The 17,354-nt window shown below is 54.0% G+C and overlaps 1 protein-coding gene across 1 annotated transcript in view; it reads left to right on the top strand.

Moving 5' to 3' along the window:
* The first annotated feature begins 358 nt into the window (after positions 1–358).
* The window catches only part of NEK6 (NIMA related kinase 6), an 85,359-nt gene continuing 68,363 nt past the window's right edge, over positions 359–17,354 (top strand). The window contains exon 1 of the mRNA XM_060014172.1: positions 359–480. The gene's annotated coding sequence lies outside the window, so the exon portion shown is untranslated. The remainder of the gene's footprint in view (positions 481–17,354) is intronic.

Raw genomic sequence — 17,354 nt, 5'->3', positions numbered from 1 at the left:
ATTAACCGATTTTAGTATCTTCTGGGTTGTGACGGAGCAAAGTTAGGTGATGGGTATGCAAAGATGCGTGGGAGGGGTCCACGGGGTTGACTGACTGCAGACCCGAAGTGTCTAGAGCCCGAGAAGAAGGGGAGATGCTGGACCTGACTCGCTGTGTGATCTGGGCCTCAGTTTCCCCAGCTTTGAAATGGGGAGGGGGTCCTCGGCTAAGTGGGCTTGGGAGAGTGAGGGGATCCGGCCTCGGTGAGGGCGCCGCCCGGGCGCCCCCCAAGCCTGCGTGGCGGCAGCGCGCACGAGCGCAGGGGGCGGCGCGGCCCCGCGGCGGGGAGGGGCGGGAGCGCGCGCGCGGGCCCGCGCAGGCGGCGGCGGAACCCAGCGGACGAGCGTGCAGCTGCGGCGCCGCCAACTCGTGTGGGACCCACCGCTCCCGCCGACCGTGCGCCGGTCCTCCCTACGGCAGCCGAGCCCGCCCGCGAGCCGGTGAGTGGCCTGGGGCCGGGGCCCGACCGGATCGGGCCGGCGCGGGCCGGGGAAGGGGCGGAGGCCGGGCCGCGGGGCAGCCACCCACTCTCGGGCCGAGCGGGGCGCGCGTGCCCGCGCACGCGCCCGAGGCTCCGCGGGGGACAGCGGGCGGGTGTGCATGCGGGAGGTCGGGACGCGCGTGAGCGTGCGTGTCTGAGTGTGTCCTCGGCCGTGCGTCCGAGCGTGCGTGGGCGGCGTGTCCATCTGTCCCTCCTGGTGTGTTCGCAGGAGTGCGCGCGTGCCTGTGGCCGAGTTGGTGCGTGTGCACCTCGGAGCGTCGGCGTGGTGGGGTGGTGGAGTTTGGTGTGAGTGAGTGCGGGGCAAGCGGGCATGGCTCCCGCTTAGGCATTTATTGAGTGTTTACTATGCGCCAGGCGCTTCGTGTGGGATCTCATTTTTGTGACCGAGAATGTGTGGATTCTGGGTGTATGTGTGCGCGCGCACACGTGGGAGCGTTCACAAGTGATTTGTGTGTGTATTTATGAGCCCTTGAGGGCAAAAGTGTACATATGTGGATGTGAGTGTGTAATTTGTGTACAGGAGCATGCGAGTATGTTTGCTGTGGAGGCTGAGGGCCCCCCTTTGCGCCCACCAGGCCTACTGCGTGATGTGCCCGCCGCTGGCCCGGATGTCAGGGGAACCCGTGGAGAGAAGCAGGCCTGGTGTGGGCACCCCATGGGTGCTGGGTTTTCTTTGGTGAATGAGAGGCCAGAGGTCAGATCGCAGAGCCCCGCCGGGCCTGGGCAGGACCACTGGCAGGACCCTCCAAGGGGCTCCAGACTGGGCTGGGGCTGCGCTGGGCCTGGTGGAGCCTCTTGGCCTGGCACTGGAGGACCTGTGTTCAGTTTTCCCAAAAACTCTTCTGTGTCCCCTGGCTTTGTTCTTGCCCCTCTCTGGCCCTGGTGAATTTTTAACCCTTTCCCCAGGCCCAGGGTGGGGCTGACCCTGGGGAGACCAGGGGTCCGGGGACACTTGTCTATGTATCTGGGGGTGTCTCTCTGCCTGCCTAAGTAGATAGATATTCATCTGATTTACTTGTATCGAGCCTGGGCTCCAAGTGTGAGCCCCCAAGACGGTAACAAATTGATCACAGCAGGCTTTGGACACTGTCTTCCGAGGTCTGTCCTTGATGTTTTAACTGACAGTTTTTGGTGTGCTTTATAAATGTTGAAAATCTCTGCAGTCGAAAGTCTTAATTGCTTTAAGGCAAACTTTTGAATCTCTGGAGCTCCCTAGTTCCTCTGGATTGTCAAAATTTGGCTTGCCTTTCTGAGGGGAACATGTCGTCTTAGGAGCTCAGTGTGTGCGCAGGCAAACCTTGGAGGGACATTTTAAAAACCGTGGCGTTAATGGAAGAAGAATTTCATTGAAAGGGCTGCAGAGCCGGCTGAAAACGCCTGTTCCCCACGCAGCAGCTTACTGAGTGAACTCTGGATGTCTTCTTTTAGCAAACAAAACCTGGAAGGAAACAAAAAAGACCCACATTCTTTTTCTTTTTTGTCCTAAAAAATGAAAAAAAAAACACCCCAAACCCACCTCTGGGTGTGCTGGAAATGCTGCCTCCCCTCCCCCAGCAAGGCCAGGCCCTCCCTCAATCCCCCACCCCCAAATAAAATATGCCTGTGGGGAGCTGTGGATGAGTCACTCCCTGGCAGAGAGCCCCACGGGCAAACATTTGGGAAGGTTCTTGCCTAACTTCCCAGAAGAAAGGCCCAGGATTTAAAATGGTCCCTGCGGTTTGTCAGCCTCTGCCGTCCCGTCTGCTTCGGAAATGACTAAAAAGTAGTTTCTACCTCCGCAAAATAAAGTCCCCGACGTAAGCAGCAGCCCAGGTTGGTCTGGGTAGAGGGCCGTTCAGGGTTCAAGAAACGGAGCTCCTGGCTTTGCCAGATGGGACTTCTGGAGGCTTCAAGCAAGGAAGGAGCGGGGGAAGGGAATTCACATTTATGCAGCACCCACTGTGTGCCGGGCACTGTTCTGGGCGCCACAATCCTCCCAAACGTCAGGCTGTGGAGCGTGGCTTCTGGTTTTATACGCACAAGGAAATTGAGGCTCAGAGAGTTCGAGCAGTGTCCTGGGACCACAGAGAGGAGGTGGCAGCAGAATCCTATCACCTGCCTGACTTCAAGCCCATCCTCTTTCCACTGCACCAGGATTTGCCTTCTGAAGGGGCACAGACTGGGTGCTGAGTGCTTTAAACGTACATATACTTAGTTAGTTTTCACTGTGAGGTAGGGGTTATTATCTCCATCTTACAGATGAGAAAAATGAGGCTCAGCGATGAAATGTGCACAATTTTATGAAAGTTATGCACCATGGCTAGTGGCCACCATTCATGGAGGGTATTCCATGTGCCAGGCGCGGTACTAAAAGCTTTAATTGCCTTATTTCACTCAGTCCACTCACCAACATCATGAGATGGGAACGATCATGATGCCCGTTTTACAGGTGAGGGCACTAGGGCACAGAGAGATTAAATCATGTGCTGAAGATCACATGATGATATACGGTTGATCTTGGATTTGAACCCAGGCGTGACTGGGCAGAGCCCATAGTCTCTCCACCGAACCTGGAAGGTCACAGTGGCTGTGCACCATGTGTCTGGCCCAGTGCGAACGTTTGGGGTTGTTATCCTGATCTTACAGAGAGGAAGATGAAGTAACTTGGGCAGGGTCGTAAACTGGCAAATGGCAAAGTCAGGATCCAAACCCACATCTCTGATTCCAGAGCTGAAGTTCTTAACTTTAAACCAGGTCTGTCTGCCTTTGTCCTGCTGCGGATTAAGACACGCTGGGTTCTTTGCTGGGCTCCAGACTTCTGGGAGAGGTCTTCCTGAAGGCACTGCCATCCTTCCTCGTCCACACTTGCCCCTCTGGTGCAGAGGAGCCAGAGCTGTCAGATAGAAAGGGCCACGGTTTACATTTTTTCTTTCCTCTCAAAGTGCCAAAAATTGGTTTCAGAAGGGAAGTGTCAAAAACAGTTGTCAAAAAGAGAAGACTATTCCCTTCCCCTTCTTGGGTCAGACCGAGCCAGGGAGGTAGAGGGTGGAGAGTGGAGGGCCCTGGTGAGTCATCCGAGATTGAATACGGGTTGGCACCTCCAGGCTTGTGTGGGGTGGAAGCAACCTAGGACGCTGCCCTCAGGAAGAGCCCGGCGTCCTGACCCCTGATGATGGTGAGTTACCCCCACGGGGCCGGACTCTCAATTCTGAATATCTGACAACAGCATCATTTCTACGTAGGCTTCTTGTCACTTCCTTACCATTTCAGTCCCGTGCCTGTCTCTCTTCCCCGTTCATTTCCATTTACACCACGGTTTATACTACACTGTACTGGAAAGGAATGTTGTGTGCGAAGACCTGTGTGGTTTTGGGTGTGGGGTGCTCCTGCGAGCGTCCTTTGGTGTTGAAAAGATAAAGGTATTTCTCTCCCTTGCAAGTATGTTCTGCAAATTGATGAACATTTGCAAATTGCTTTGAGATGCGTTAATTTAAGGTGTGAAATAATAGATCTTGTGCGAAGGCCCAGCCGCATTTCTGGCATTGATGGATTTCTCTCCCGTCTGGCCTGTGATTTGGGGAGGTAAAAATAGTCCTTGTTTCTACATTTTTATCTCTCTCTCTCTCTCTCTTTTTTTTTTTTTTTTTTTTTTGCTGACATCATTCTTAGGAAACTGTTTTGCCCATGGGCCCTTCCTTGGCCATCGCCTCAGATGGTGGTCAGAACTTGGAGCTCTGGGGAAAGGGTGCTTGTGGAGTGAGGGGGTGTCTGGGTGGTCTGGGCACCCCTGGGTGTCTGTGAATTTGCTTTGAAAGGTGAAGGATGGCCACGTTTGGCCAAAGACCCTCGGTGGCTTTTGGTAGTTGCCTATTTTCTCACTTCTGATTCTTGGGTAGTGACAAGATAGCCTTTTGGGAAAATGTTAACTTAAGGAGAAAAAAAGCAGGCCAGTGGCTTCATCCATCCCTGTCTGAGCTGGGTGGCATACGCACAGACCCTTCCTTTGGCCCAAACTGAAATAGACCAACGGCCTCCTCAGACAGGAGCTGACATTGGGGCAAATCAGTTGGTGGTGTAATTTCCTGTGACGTTTAATTCGGGAACTTGAACTTGGAGAGTGATCTAGCGTTTTGACATCTGTCCCTCTAACAAGACTTACTTGTGTGGAAACAAACCCTCATACATAACCTCTGCCGTTGTCTCCAATTCTGGATTTTTCCACAGACAACTTCTCGGGTGGTCTGGTGGCAAAGGCCGGGTCTTCTCGCCAGGCCTTCTCAGCATGTACCAGCAGGATCACTGCCCCCCAAACCCGACTCGACACTGTAGCTGGCTCTGTTTTGGGGGGTGAGGGGGGCTGAATGAGGGGCCTACAGAATTGAAAGGTGGCCAGCTGGGATCTGAAACGCATTCAGTTCCAACGGCCTTGATCCATGTGGAGCCAGTCTTTCTTTCTCTTAGACATCTGCATGATGGTGACCTCACAGAAAAGAAAAAGGGGCTTTATGTAAGAATTCCATAGAGTGTGAAGGAATTCCGACAAGGGAAGGGGGAGGGAGGCTGCCACTGAGAGCCTGCAGGGCCTGCGTTTCCCGGAGTTGTTTAACCCTCACACTTCAAAATTAGGCTGGGGGAGGGGGCAGTGCTCGATCCTAGTGAATGGAGAGCCGAGAGCTGTTTAAGGAGAATGTTCCGAGGTCCCTGAGTTGTAGTTGAGGCCATGGGGTTTAGTCCCTCAGACCCGTTCTCACAGCAAGTGGGCAGTGGAGGTGGAATTTGTACTCGACCCCTTTCCCCAAGGCCTGCCGTCTCTTGTTCCTTATTGTCCCCAAAGTCTTTGAAATTGGGGATTGTCGGAAGAGACCTGCAAAGGGACAGGGTTACCATACAAACCACCCTCAGCTCTGATCAGTCCAAGCTGCAGGTGAGGAATTCGGCAGGCTCGCCATCCAGAGAAGAGCTGCACGCCCATTTTACAGGACGGAAGCTGAGGCCCAGAGGGGGAAGGCACTCACCCACAATCCAAATGAGTGAGGTGCGAGGCCCAGACCTGCCGCTTGTGAAAAAGTCCTTCACCTCTGGGAGCCTGTTTCCTCATCCAGAAGACAGGAGCAGTATTATGACCTCATAAAGTGCGAGGGAAGAACTAAATAAAATAATGCCTACAAAATGCTCAGCACGTGGGTGCTTGGTGAGAGACTAGGAACTATTTAATTACCGAGGACACGCCCAGGGTCACAGGGCCGGGAAGGTCATCTCTTTGTCAGCAGTATTTTCAGTGCCCCTGTATCTTGAGGCCCGAAACAAGGTTAAAAGGGGGTGTCGGGGGCCCCTCCGGGTAGGTGCCACTGAAGCACTTTTCGATGACCATGACCCTCAAAATAGAGTGGAGGAGACAATGGCAATTTGGAAAGAGGCAGGATTTTTTTTTTTTAAATAAATTTATTTATTTGTTTTTGGCTGCATTGGGTCTTCATTGCTGCTCGCGGGCATTCTCTAGCTGCAGCAAGCGGGAGCTACTCTTCGTTGTGGAGCACGGGTTCTAGGCGCGCGGGCTTCAGTAGTTGTGGCACGCAGGCTCAGTAGTCGCGGCGCACGGGCTTAGTGGCTCCGCGGCATGTGGGATCTTTCCAGACCAGGGCTCGAACCCGTGTCCCTTTCATTGGCAGGGCAATTCTTAACCACTGCGCCACTAGGGAAGTCCCAAGAGGCAAGATTTAAATGTCAGGGTAGCCCTGGGCATCTCAGGGAAATGTTTAGAAATCAGTATTTTGCTTTCCTGTCTACCTGCCCCCCCGCCAGCCCCACGGAGAGGAAAGTGAGCCTTTGGTGCGTCGTCTTGGAGTTGAAGGGTCTCCGGAGGCCCCGAGAGCTGTGTCAGCCACGGTGTGTTATTAAGCAAGGCAGATGTTTTGTTAATTATTTATACAGCACTGGCCCCATCAGAGGTCTGTGCTGACGGAGCGGCTGTCGCAGACCTGGGCCGGGGGCAGGCAGTTCTTGGTTGGAAGTGAGCAGGTGGCCCTCTGCACCAACAGGGTCGTCACAGAGAGTCTGCACAGCGAGGGCTGAGGGAGACTGTGCGTGTTTGGCGCCCCCTAAGCTACTGGGGCTCCCTCAGGCTGACTTGTCTTCCCCGAGGGAGAGGAGTGACCTTTGTCCCCCGGGACTGGCTGCCCTCGTGAGGTAGCTTCTGTGGGCTTTTGGCCAGCTCTTCACATCTGAGACCCCACCTTGGTGTGTGTGGTGAGGGGAGAGCATCGGCGGGCTCTGGAGATCTTTGAATCCAGCTCCTCCCCAGCAGTCAGCTCAGGCTAGGGCTTCATGTGGGCCCAGCCTCTACTTCCTCATCTGGCAAGTGGGCCAGTAACGCCAGGCTCAAGGCCCTTGATTCTCGGGCACCGTTTGGGGTGATTTGCCTTAGAAACCCAAGTTTAGGATTAGAACTCTGAAAAGAAAGGGTCTGGGATCAGAGCCTTCCCTGAAAGGCCACTAAGGATGGGGGATGTCAGCTCCCCGAAGGGGGAGGGGAAGAGATAAACCTACCGTCTTCAGCCTCGGCCCTTCTCCTCCTTCCTGTTTTATATAAGGAGGTTTTGCTCAGGTGTCATTTTAAGAAAGGTTCTTATACGAAATGTTCAGAATCTATAAACCCTTAGAGACAGAAAGGAGGTTGGTGGTTATCGGGGGTGTGGGGGAGGGGAGAATGGGGAGAAACTGCGTAACGGGTACAGGGTTTCCTTCTGGGACGATGGAAATGTTTTGGAACCAGGTAGAGGTTGTGGTTCCACAACATTGGGAATGTACTAAATGCCCCTTAATTTTTACTTTAAAATGGTTAATTTTATTTGGAAAAAAAATTTTTATAAGAAAAGTTTCTGGGCTTCCCTGGTGGTGCACTGGTTAGGAACCCGCCTGCCGATGCAGCAGACACACGTTCGAGCCCTGGTCCAGGAAGATCCCACATGCCGCGGAGCAACTAAGCCCGTGCTCCACAACTACTGAGCCCGCGCTCTAGAGCCCACGAGCCACAACTACTGAAGCCAGCGCGTGTGGAGCCCGGGCTCCTCAACAAGAGAAGCCACTGCAATGAGAAGCCTGTGCACCGCGACAAAGAGTAGCCCCCGCTCACCGCAACTAGAGAAAGCCCGCGCACAGCAAGGAAGACCCAACACAGCCAAAAATAAAAAAGAAATAAAAAAAAAAAAGAAAAGTTTCTGATGCTTTAATAAAAGCTTAAAAGCCTCCCATTTTACAGATAGGGAGAATGAGGCCCACAGAAAGATTGTGACCAGCCTAAGGTCTCCCACGCAGGCTGCGGCTGTTCTGTGGCTGAAATCAGATCGTTCTCCCAACTTTCAGGCCAAGGCTTGGGTTCGTGGCACCTGGGCCCAGAATGTGGGCGAACAGTTCAGTGCGGAAACACAGACCCTTCACTGTTGCTTGGGTTAAGTGGACTCCATTTTGTTAAGCAGATATGCCCTTGCTGGCTGCTATGTGGTCATCTGTCCGCTCATTCACTCAAGAAATACGTCCTGACGTTCTGAGTCAGGCATTATGCTGGGAGCTGGCACAGAGACCCTATAATGGTCCCACCCACCACCTGTAGCAGCAGAAGTTGTGTCATGACCCCGTTGTAGGTGCTTGTGAGCAGTTTACAGCAGGCACACCTTTGGGATTCATTCTCTGGGGAAGTGGGAGGGCTTCCAGGAGGGAGGGACTCCCCAGCCTTGAGGGAGACGTGAGATTTGCCAGGCAAGGTGCTGGAGGCCTGGAGGCCTGAGAAGGCTGGGGTGAAGGGCAGGTAGCCCACAGCGTGAGTGGGTAGGTGGGGCCGTGGGATGGGAAGCTGGGAGCCAGACTGCGGTCCTGTGCTGCAGACAGACCCCAAGCAGTGCGAAGCCAGGAACTTCCTACCACTTTCTCAGCCTTTGGACCCTTCAATAGAGCCTTTGTACCAGGCACTCACCACATGTTACATTCTGTTCTAACCCTTTACATGGATTAACTCACTTCATCCTCCTGCAGTTCTGTGACACAGGTACCATTATGCCCATTTAATGGACAGAGAAACAGACATAAAGAAGCCTTAGTGCTGTGAGAAACCTGTGTCCTGGGGTCTGGTCTGAAGGCTGCCCTCTGGAAGTGCCCGTTGTGTGGGCTGTCGTTGGTGGCCAGGCCAGGCCGAGGGCCTCCTAGGCAGCTGGGAGGAAAAGTATGAACCAAGGGGGCAAATAGTGGGAGAGGAGGCTGCCAAGGCCCCCCAGGATCTGTGAGCTTTGGTCTTTATTGCAAGAGCAGTGGGGCCCCTGCTACTTCGCAGCCTTACTTTTCAGCAGTCTCCCCCTCACTCACTCCGCCCCAGCCTCCTTACCTTTCCTCAAACATGCCAAGCGTACTCCCACCTCAGGGCCTTTGTACTTGCTGTTCCCTGAAATCCTTTTCCTCCTAATCTTCCCATGACTTGTTCCTAGCCTTCACAGGGACACTGCAAAAGTCACTTCTCCAAAGAGACCCCACCATCCCCACTCTGTCAAAATTAATCCCACGTCCTTCACTCCCCATTCCCTGGCCCTGCTTTATTTTTCTTCAGGGCCCTTATCCATCCCTGACGTCGTGTGTTTGTTATCTGCCTCCCAGACTGGGATGTGAGCTCCATGAGGGTAAGAGTTGGTCTGTGGACCACAGCTGTACCTCAGTGTCCAGTACCGTGCCTGGCACACAGGTGCTCAATTAATAGTTGCTGAATGGATGGAAAGTTTTAAGTGGGTAAGTGACAGGATCCTTGAAGAATGTTTCTGTGGACTTACTGAAGCTGGTGGCAAACTCGACTGGCTGCAAGCACCCCCTCTTCATTCCTCCCAGTGGCCAGCAAAAGGCTGAGCTGTGCCCGACGGCCCCTCCCCTGTGCAGAGAAGGTTTCTGAGAGAAAGACTTGTCCTTGGATTATTCCAAGTAGAGGAACCTAAACACGGAGGTTACCTCCCAGAGTTACAGGGGTCTCCCTCCTTTGCCCCTTTTCTGCAGAGGTGCCTCCTGAAGTCTGTAGAGGGGGGGCTTTGGGTAGGATTTGGTGGGCGCCATGTCTTAAAGCTGCATTGTCTATAAACCACGCTTATTTTTTAGAGGACATATCTTTGGGGGTGTTGCTCAGGGAAGGGGAAGGGGTTAAGTCTCCCACGCCACCTCTGGGCACAGACATTTGCTAGGCAGCAAATGAACAAGAGCCCAGATTCTGCCCCAGCCCAGAAAACAGGGAATCCTGGGTTGAAAGAGGAAACGATTCCCTAGCTGGTGTGGCCTTGGTGGACCACCAGGGTGGGTGCCCAGGTGGCAGGACCACTGGGCAGCACATGGCAGACAGACAGGGAGCCCACCCCATGCATTTGGCGGGTCCAGCCAAGTCCAGCCGGATTTAGTTACACCGGGATCTCAAGCATGGACTTGGCGTGCCTGACTCAGTGCGTGTGCATTTCCTTTGTTCGTCTCCCTCAGGAATTTTAGTGGCCTTTTGTGTTTGTTTTAAATGCCAGCCTCAGCCAACCCAAGAGGAAATGAAGACTGGATTTTTATGCAGAGGCTGGGGACAAAGGTGGGGCATGCCAGCTCTTGATGGTGACAGCATGGCATTTGGGGAGCACACAAAGAAAATACTTTTACTCCAAGCTAATAACTTTAATTTGCGAATACTTTTGTGACCTCCCAGGACGTCAGATGTCGATCATCTCTAGGTTGGACACATGATGACCACTGTTTCCAAACACCCAAAACAGCAGTGGTCTGTAAAAGCATTTTAGTGACATTTGGGGACAGGAGAGGCAGTTTTGGAAGAAGCTGTTTCGTCGCTGGTGTGTGAGAAGTTCCTGGATGCTCGAATGGCTTAGGGGGTGGCATCTTTGAAACTGCATAGTACTGAAAATTCCAGGACATATGGTCACTGTGATGTGCTAATGTTAGCAATCGAGGTATTTAATTACCCAGGAAAACCCCTTTGCCTACCCACTACGGGTGACTGGAGAGCCTTTGTTTCTCTGGAGGAGGGTCTTACACAGTATAATTCCGACCAGCAGACATGACCAGAGTCATTATCCCGCATTCATTTATTAGCTAATTAAGTGATTTATCTGGTCACGCGTTTATTCCTTCAATTGCCGTTCATCCAGCAACATTCACTGGATCCCACTCCGGGCCAGGCCTGGTGCTGGGCAGTGGGGATGGAATGAAACAGGGGAGCAAATGTGACTGAATCCCTGCTGGACGCCAGCCCATTGGGTGGTGCTGTGGGCTGCAGGTGAATTGACTTGTTTTCCAGTAGACGTTTAAGAGCACCTACTATGCGCAGATCTGTGGCGATACAGAAAGGAAAATGACAGAGCCCAAGTGATCTGAACTGTTGCCCCGCCTTACGGGGTTTTTTTAGTCCCGGCCCTCTGCTTGCTGCGATAAACCCGTTCACGGGCCACACAATGACGTCCCCGGAATGAACCAGAAACAATCCAGATGCCCCAGGAACCGACGTGAGAACAAGGCATCCCCTTCACACGTTGCCTCTCAGTTCAGCGTCTTGCCACCACCCAGCATTTTGAGACAGAATGTGAGATCTCGTGGTTGGCTAAATATATAAATATTTTATGTCTCGATATTCCGAAAACGAAGCCCAAATGTGCAGAACTGCAGCACATCAGTGCTATAGATCATATGTTATAATAATCTGATGACATGTTGTTTAAATATTTATGGACTGATGTGACATGACAATGGGGGGAGAGAGCGGTCTCGGAGCAGAGTTGTGGCAGATGCTAGGAAGGAGGGAGCAGACTCGCACGGTCCCGGGAAGCGCCATGCGATGCTCGGGTTTCTCGTTGGATGTTTTGGGGTTTCACGGCAGTGAGCACTGGCTGACGTTTGTCAAGCACTGGCTGTGTGCTGCGTCCTTCACTGACGTCACCTCACTTACTCATCACAGCAACCCCTCCAGGATGGGACTCTTGTTAACCCCAAGTTACAAATGGGAAACTGAGGCCCAGGGCGGGTCAGATCTGCCCCAGAACCCACAGCTGGGGGGTGGTCCAAGATCACACCCAGGTTGGCCCAACTGTGCAGTCTGAGCTCTTAGTCAGTGTGAATTCTTCTCTATCCGTGACGCGTCATATCAGAAAAGCATGGTTGACCCCGTGCTCGGTACCAACTGGACTTTTTAAACCACAGAAAGTAAGGTGATGTTTGTAAAATGTCAAGTGGGAATAGAAACCACAGGAATAAATATCTACCCCAGGAGGGGGCCGGGGGTGAGATCAAGCCACCTTAGCCAGGTGCCTGGCGTGTGGTAGGGGCTCAGGATATGGCGGTGCTGCGTCTCCGATGTTTTTTCATTGTTGGCTTTGCAGTCATTTGGGGAGTCGGCTGCTGACTGCCCTGCATTAGTGTCTCGTGCCTGTGCCGTCCCCTCTCTCTGCCGTGCCTGCTCCGGCCGGCTGGAGACACCCCTCAGGCACGATAGCCCCTTCAATCTCCGACAGCCCCGGGAGGTGAGTCAGGGTGGCCCCACCTTACTGATGGAGGAGCTCCTGCCCGTCTCCCAGAGCCGACCCCCACGTCCCTGCTTTCGAGAGGCAGCCTGCACGTGCCAGCTCTTCCCGCCTCGCCCCCCCTGCTGCTCTGCGGGACCGCCTGACTCTGCTACCAACGTTCCTGCCTGTTTCCATCAGTGCTCTGTGATCTGGTTTACCGTCACATCCCCGGCACCGGAAAACCAGGCCTGGCCCACAAGACAGCAATCAGTGACCAATGATTGATAGGAGTTCAAAGAACAAGCCTGGCAGGCAGGGTGGGTAGGGGGTGGGGGGGGGCCTTGTTCTGAGAAGCTTCTTAGGCAGTGATGGCCTCAGACCCGAGAGCGGTGTCTTCTAGCTCTGCAGAGGTGCAGGGGTGTCCCCAAGGATCAATAAATAAATGGAAGGCAGGGCCAGCCACGTAATTTGGGGGGCCCAGTACAAAATGAAAATGTAGGTCCCCTGTTCAAAAAGCAGGCAGAAATCTTTTTCCTTCCTTTCACAGTCTCTCTCCCCACCTGTCGTGATGTTTTTAATTTGTTATTGTGCCCATGATCCCTTGGGCACAGGGACACTCACAGGGTGAGTACAGACCCTCGCAGGTGCCCACGGCTCCACCCTGTGGCTCGGTGGGCAGGCACACCTGACCCCAGCCCTCGCCATGTCTGCAGCCAGGCCCTTGCCAAGGGTGGAGAACAGCAGAGGTTGTTGGAGGCAGGGAGGTGGGCAGCTGAGACCCGCCCTGGGCAAGGCAGGACCACTCGTGAGCTGAGACTTCACACCCCCAGCACATGCACCATTGTTCCACCAACTTCGCTTAGAAAACACAAGTTCAAAGATAAGGTGAAGACTTTCGAGAGAGTGCACACAGAGCATGGAACTCCAAGCGAGGGTCTCCCTCCTGAGGACAGGGCCACATGTGCCGATGCTGATCTCTTGCCCGTGAAGCTGCCCCTGCTGGGAGAACTACAGCCCTTCACAAAGAGCAAGGTCCCCGTATTGGGTCTCGACATGTGGTCGAGGCCAGCCTTATTGGAAGGGAAAATTCTGCTGTGAGGTACTGTCTACAGACCGCTGGCCCGGAACGTGACCGCTATCAGGTGGCCCGCTGGGCTCCCTCCTCACCCTGGGCGTCTCGTGCAAAGGACACACCGTGATCATGGGCCTCCTTGGAAATGCCCTCCCTGCTTTAATCCCTTACGTTGTTGCCAGATGTTATTGTGTTGACAAACCCATCGCCTCTGACTTCCTGAGTGACAAGGGTCAGAAATCGAATGATAAGGTTGCTGACCTGTTTCCTCGGGAACGATGCCAAGCAGGTGTTGCCCTGGAGATCAGAGAGGGCCGGGCGCTCGGATTCCACCAGCCACCCACGCTGTTCCCAGCCCTGGAACTGGAGAGCCAGGCAGCCACAGGATGTACATGTCTGGCCATTCCCAAAGCGATGAATGAGGGAGCCTTGGGAAAGTTCACTAATGCTTATTATTTAGTACCTACTGTGCACCAGCGATCTGACCAAGTGCTTTATCTGTGTTCCCTTAGTTAACCCTTGCAACGATTTTAGGCTGACCCCATTTTCCAGATGAGGATACCTGAAATTCAGAGAAAGAAGCCATCGGTCCAAAGCCATAAGCCACATGGTTGGAAAACTGAGGTTTGAACCCAGGCCCGGGTGATCCCCAAAGCCACTGCTCTTCGAAGACTCCCAGGCGTGGCTGGATGGCTGGGGTCGCTGCCCGGCTGAGCCACTGCCCCCACCGCCGCGTGTGCGTGGAACGGGAAGGGAGCTGGACCGCAGCCTCTGCTGTCTGCCGGTTCCTGCCTCTGGGCAGTCACCCTTCTTGGCAGGGAGCGGTCCCGAGGCTCCAACTCCAGCTCTCCTCCTCCAAGATCCAGCCAGCCCTGGGGCTGCTCTTCGGATCAGAGAGGAAGGAGGGCGATGGTGGGTCAGACACACCTGGATGCAAGTCACACTTCTGCCTCTTGCTCACCGCGTCTCCTTGGCTCGTCACTTCGCACTGGGGCCTCAGTTTTCTCACTGCAAAGCAGGGGGTAATTTCAATTCCTGTCTCTGGGGGAGTTTTCATGATCCAGTGAGGTGAGCGTGTACATAACAGGCATTCAGCCGTTGGCGGCTGTTATCGTATTGATAATTCATGACACTGTGGGGCGAGGACTGCAGCGTGGTGGCACCTGTGACACTCAGGAACACCTCTCCATGCTGGGACACGCTGGAAATCACTCAGCCCAGGACCGCCCTCCCCGGGGAGTTCATCCCTTCCTTGCTTGGCTTGGTCATTCATTGATCCCACAGATCCAGGCACTGTCCTAAGACGCGTAATGAACAAAAGAGACAAAATGGAGCTGGCATTCCTGTGGGGAGACCGACCGGAAACAAGAAATGGGGAAAGTAGGTTCAGCGTCCCTGGTCCAGGTGTTAGAGACAGATGACCAGGGGCTGTGATGTGGGGGGCTTGGTGTCCCCAGTCTGCCTCATGGGGTGAGGCTCTCCGAAGTCTCTTAACGCCCTGGGAAGGTTGTTGTTGGGGATTTAACATGCTGCCTGTTGTTCAAGGTCCCGGCTCTCCCAGGGGGCCCGAGGTGGCCTCGTTGGGTTGCTTTGCCTCCAGTGTCTTTGAGAAAGTGGTTTTCCCAGTTAGGAGGTAGGAGTTTTTCTCAGGCTCCCCCAGGACTCTCAACCACTCCCTCTCAGGGCTGCTGGCCCCCGGGGCCACCCCAGGCAGGCCCTGGCCATGTATTATGGCACTGACTCCCCTCAGTGACCCTGTGTGATGCAGGTTCTATTAGTCCCATTTTACAGACGAGGGAAGGGAGGCTGAGTCCTTGGCCCAAGGGCACACGGTGGGTCTGTGGCTGAGCCAGGATTTGAACCCAGGCCTTTGGCTCTCGAAGCATATGTCCTAAACCAGTCTGCTCTAGTGTGAATGGCCTACTATGTGTCTGGGTGATGCTGGGTACTATGGGAGGGTGTGCTGAGAACAGAAAGACCATCAGTGCTCAAAGTGGCCTGGGAAGTGACCATTGCCCAGTGAGCTGGGATTGCATTTACTCCTTGCTCCAGGGCTGGGAGGTGGGTGGGGTTAGCCCTGTGTTACGGATGAGGAGGCCAGGGCCCAGAGGAGTTCCACGGCTTGCCAAGGTCACACAGCCCCGGGCAGCCTGACTTCATGTCCACTTGCTCTGCCTGTCATTTGCCTTGGCTATGTCCGTCCCAGCCCTGGCCTCCACCCGCATTTTGCATTTGGACACACTGAAGCCCCCAAAACAGTTCAGCAGCTTGACCCCCAACTGGGGGGAGGGGTGAGCCCTTTGGGTCATTGGGGAAACGGACGCCCCTTCTGCAGTGAAGTTGCTTTTGAGATGCCACTGATTCTCAGGGCAGGAGAAGCCGGGAGAGATGATGGTGTGTTATGAGGGCCTGTGGGTGTGACTTGGGGGAAGAGAGCTGTGTCAGGGATTCCTCCTGGGACTGATGAAAGGGCCATAGGGTTTTATGGCATCTGGGACCAACAAGCCTTTTAAAAGAAAACGTTCCCAAAGCCGTCCCGTCCCACCACTGGCAAACAGTCCTTAAACGGCAAAGAAACATCCATGTTCTGTGTTCACAAAATGGTGAGCTGGCGTTCAGGCTCATTTATTTAAACCCGGAGTCGCCGAGGCTAAAGACTTCAGCTCTGAGTGGCAGCTCACCGCCTCGCTGCAGCAAGGGAGCGCAATCTTCAGGGTTTTCTTCCCATTTACGGGTTTTTGTGTTGTTGTGTATTTGTAAAATGAAGCTTCTGCTGGCAAAAGCAGGTTTTAGAGAGTGCGGCAGCTCTTTTAAGACCTAATAAGGCCCCAAAGGAGGGTGTGTTCCGGCAACACTTTCCTCCAATTCCGGCTCGCTTCGTACCCTTTGGGCACCAGGTACCATTCGTCTTGCTTGCCATTAACGGAATTACCGCCATCACTTCTGCGGGACAACACGGGCCCTTAGGAACTGCCTTGGGAACAGAGGCAGGCAGCCACCAAGCAGTTCTGCTTAGAGGGGAAAGGAAAGAAAAACAGAGAGAGAGAAACCAAACTCTTACAAATGGATGGGGCCTTGGGTCCTAAGAAACTGGGCCAAGGAGGAAGGGGGCAGCAGGCCACACGGGGACACCTCTCGGAGGAGAGTGGACAGGACCTGGACGGCTCCTACCCCCAACGCATAAGGAAAGGGCTTGTCACCCTGAACTCACACCTTGAGTTCAGAGGAAGGGAGGAAGGGGGACCCAGTATTTATGGGGTCGTCACATATGCCTGACCCTGTGCCAGCCGCTTTGGGTATGTCATGGGGAGTGGGTGTCATTGGCTCTGTTTTCAGATGAAACAGAAGCTCAGAGAATCCAGAAACTTGCTTCAGATCATATATTTCATACGTGGTAGCTCTGGGGGTTGTTCGTTTTCCTGGGCCGCCCTCTGGAGAACAGCAGTGCCCCTCCAAGAGGTGATAGGAAGTAGCAGAGCGAGGACTCCCAAGTCCAGATGCCCGTCACCAGCCTGCCCTGCTCCAGCCCCTGATTCCACACGACTGAGCCAGCATCCAGGGGTCTTTGCTGTTATACAGTGATGCTGGCTGAGGGCAGTGCTGAACACTATCTGATGGTGGGAGTTCAGGCATCTGGGCCCCTGAGAATGGAGGAGGGAAGTGGGGAGGGACTTTCTTTACTCACTCTGCCTAACGTCCTGTGTGCCCCTTGGCAACAGGGATGGCAATAATTGTCACCTCCAGTGCCAGTTCTGATAGATTGGTAATGGCTGCCTGAGAGGGCATGTTGAGAAGGCTTTGGGATTGATTAGCAATGTCTGCTGTGTGCACAAGAATGAAGAGAGGAGGTCTGAGAGGGACCGGACTCAAGTTAATACAATTCTTAACCTGAGCTCTGACCCCAGGGGTCATTGTTCTCATTCTGAGTTAGTTGTGTGCTTCATCACATTGTAAACTTGGGGAGGGCGAGACTGTGTGCCTGACACACGCTGGGAATTCCACAAATACCGGAAGGAAGGATAGATGAAGGCTCTGCCATCTCTGAAAGAACTGTTCATTGGGATTCTCTTATAGTGAATGTTTTTTTTTGTTTGTTTTGTGTTTTTTTTGTGTGGTACGCGGGCCTCTCACTGCTGTGGCCTCTCCCGTTGCGGAGCACAGGCTCCAGACGCGCAAGCTCAGCGGCCACGGCTCACGGGCCCAGCCGCTCCGCGGCATGTGGGATCTTCCCGGACCAGGGCACGAACCCGT

Source organism: Delphinus delphis, chromosome 6 (genome assembly GCF_949987515.2).
Source record: "Delphinus delphis chromosome 6, mDelDel1.2, whole genome shotgun sequence".
Lineage (NCBI taxonomy): Eukaryota > Metazoa > Chordata > Mammalia > Artiodactyla > Delphinidae > Delphinus > Delphinus delphis.
The sequence above is the reverse complement of the archived record's forward strand: the minus strand, read 5'-3'. Positions and strand labels throughout refer to the sequence as shown.